The following is a 3,257-nucleotide window of genomic DNA, read 5'->3' on the forward strand; positions in this document are numbered from 1 at the left end:
GGTCCCAGAGAGGGCAGTATGCGGAGAGGGCACTGGACCCAAGTCACTGTGGTTCTAGGGACACCACTCTTTGTGCCTTAGCCTTTCAGAGCCTCGGTCACCCCATCCGCAAAAGCAGGGCATTTGGCAGGTGGCCCCGGAGACCCCTCCGCCTGCAGCCCCTGACCTCGTGATGCACCGTGACTGCGTCCCTGAAGCAGTCCAGGACGGAAGACGCCAATGACCCCGAAATGGCTCAACCCACCACGTCAAGCTCCGGACCTCCCTGTGGCCCCGGAACCCAACCTGCTTCGTGCCTGCCTTGTCTGTCACGGTCAGGCCCCTCCTTCTTCCTACCCAGCCACCCCCTTCTCTGGCTCCGTGTACCCCAGCGTCAGCTCACCCAGACAGCAGAATCACAGGCCCTCCTGCCAGTGATTTCTCTCACCTCCCTGCCTCCCACCCCCAAACTCGCCCCTCCATCCCGCGTCCTGCTCTGAGACTCCTCACCCTTCCCTCTGTCAGTGCACAAGCCAAACACTTGGACGCTTCCCTGCCCTCCGGAAGATGATGTCCAAACCCCTGGTCCGCATGCACCGGCCAGGCCTCACCTCCCCCGCGCTCCCCTCCGCCTCTCCCTCCCCCAGGGATGTCTAGGTAGGAACCGAGGTCACAGCATGCGCGTGGCCCCCACACACTCTTGCTCCCCCACACCCCTCTGCAGGAAGCCTCCCACTGCCTCCCATTCCAGATCTCCCCATCTCTGAACTTCATTCCAGAAGTCTCCATAGACACGTGTCAGAAAGGGAGACACAGGCAGGCCACGTGCTAACCTCACATTTCACCTTATTGAGCCTCGGACTCCTCATCTATAAAATGGGACACTAGGGGCGCCTGGGTGGCTCTGTCGGTTAAGCGTCCGACTTGGGCTCTGTTCACGATCCCGCGGTTCGTGGGTTCGAGCCCCGCGTCGGGCTCTGTGCTGACAGCTCGGAGCCCGGAGCCTGCTTCGGATTCTGTGTCTCCCTCTCTCTCTCTGCCCCTCCCCCCTTCTCTAAAATAAATAAAACATTAAATTTTTTTTAAAAAATGGGACACGAATGCCCACCAAGCTCCGAAAAGAGATGGAATTAAGATGCGTCACAAACGGGAAACACCTCGGAAAGGCCGGGCTGATGCTAAGCCAAGGCTGTCTCCCTCTCCAGCCTCTGGTAGCCTCCCCAGTCCAATCAATACATGTGGCACCCTTCTTCAGACAGCCACAGGATCCTGAGGGGTCTGCCAGATTGCCGCTCCCCAAATATCCCTGCCATAAATCATGTCAGCCCCACTCGGCTGTGTCTGAGCCTCTGGCCATGTGTGCACGATATCGGGATAAAGTTTAAATTAAATCCAGAAGCTGTAACGCTTCGTAAACATCCCACTGCAAATTCCCCGCCATGGCAAGGCAGACCAAAATAATAATAATAAACAAATACTACATTTTTCCCCTATGGGCGCTGAATTCTCCCAAACATGGCTCCACGAGACCTGGGGGCCTTCCAAAGATAAGAAACCCGTGCAAGAAACCTCCCGCATTTCCTCGGGACTCAAGCATTTTCTACAAGGAGACAGAGAAGCAGGGTCCGAAGCCACGTGGGCCGGAATGATGGAAAGCAACCCCTGAATGGTGCCGGGGGACAGAGGAGGGGGATGTCTACGCCGCTTTCCATGTGGCCGCCCTCCCTGCAACAACCAGCCCCTGTCCGCTTCTACCCCTGAAATTTCCAGCTGCCCGGCAGCTGCTTGACGGATGTCTAACACCCGCGTGCAGGTCACCCCAAGGATTTGTGAGCTTCTTCCGCTGCGAGTTCAGCGCAATGAGCCTCATGCTGAGAGACACCTGTGAGGAGCACCAGAATGGGGTGTGTGTGTGCGTGTGCGTGTGTGTGTGTGCATGTCCTAAAGAGCTGTGTTTCCAGGGGGCCCCCGTCAGCATGGAGTGTTTACGAGGCTGCCGCGCGTGGTAGGGATACCTGTCCCAGCTGCCAGAAGGATTTGCTAATGTAATTAACATTCGGGCTGAAACGGCAGACGGCGGTTCAAACCACAATGACTATTTTTAGAGGCCTCCTGATGGAAAACTCCTTTCCTTGCAAACCCCACAACCTTCTGTTACTAGGAGAGACCATTCTTCAAGTCCGATTTTCCCCTTTGCTCAAATGCCTGTGCTTTAAACGGTGTCATCGCGAAAATGCATTTACCCGGAACGAACCACATGCAGAGCAGGCAGCGTCGCTGAGGGAGCGCGAGCCCGAGCGGGGTCCCCACGGCGTCGGCACCACCCCCACGCGGCAGAGGGAGGACAGTGTCGCCACCCCCCCAGGCCTCTACCGCCACTCCACAGCCTGCCCTGTCCCTGCCCAGAAGCACAGCTGGTGACACAGAGCAGCCCCTGTGCACTCTTAGGAAACAGCTGAGAGTCCCTGAGAACACGCCCCCCCCTCCCCGGAGAATAACTTTTAATGTTTCTTCCACGATTCTCATCACAGGATCACAGAGCCCCTCTCCTAGGTTCACCGTGCGTTCGGAAATGGTCAGTGGGTGGCTCTTGGGTGCCAAGAGAGGGCCTGGGATGGAATGCACGGATGTGCACGGGAGGCATTGCCACTGCCCCCATGGAGCTTATATTCTAGAGAGAGGGAGGTGTTTAGTGCATCGACAAAACATATAGCTTTGGGTAAGTACTTAAGAAAGAAAAAGGAAGAAAGAGGAAATGGGAGAGGACTGCAGGGAGGGACAAGGAACGGAGGAGGGACACAGAGAGGCAGGGGAGAGGAAGGCAGGGGAAAGGGAGGAGGGGGAGAGGGAGGCAGGGGAGAGGAGGCAGGGAGGCACAGAGCTGTGGCAGAGAGAAAGCGGGGTCCTCTTCGAGGTAAGGTTGGGCAGGGACGCCATCTCTGAGAAAGTCTTAAAGGCCACCTGGCCCGTCTGACTAAGGTGCCAGGGACAGCTGCACAGGGGCCGGGCAACCAGGTGGAGTCTCCCAGAACATCTGGAGTTAGCGACATCTGTCCACACGCTCAGAGTTGAGAGTTTAAACAGCTGTGAAATCCCCGACTGCCACACGGTGCCCGGGCACTTCCTGCCGTGATGAAAATGCTCCACACCCCTATCGGAGCGCTGGGTGTACATTTGTTTAAAATCGGCCGACTGTGCGTTTAATTACCTATTTCACTACATGTACCTTTCACTACCCTTCCATTATGCCTTAACTTCTTATCGATGAAAGAGTTGGC

Source organism: Leopardus geoffroyi, chromosome D2 (genome assembly GCF_018350155.1).
Source record: "Leopardus geoffroyi isolate Oge1 chromosome D2, O.geoffroyi_Oge1_pat1.0, whole genome shotgun sequence".
In the NCBI taxonomy this organism is placed as follows: domain Eukaryota; kingdom Metazoa; phylum Chordata; class Mammalia; order Carnivora; family Felidae; genus Leopardus; species Leopardus geoffroyi.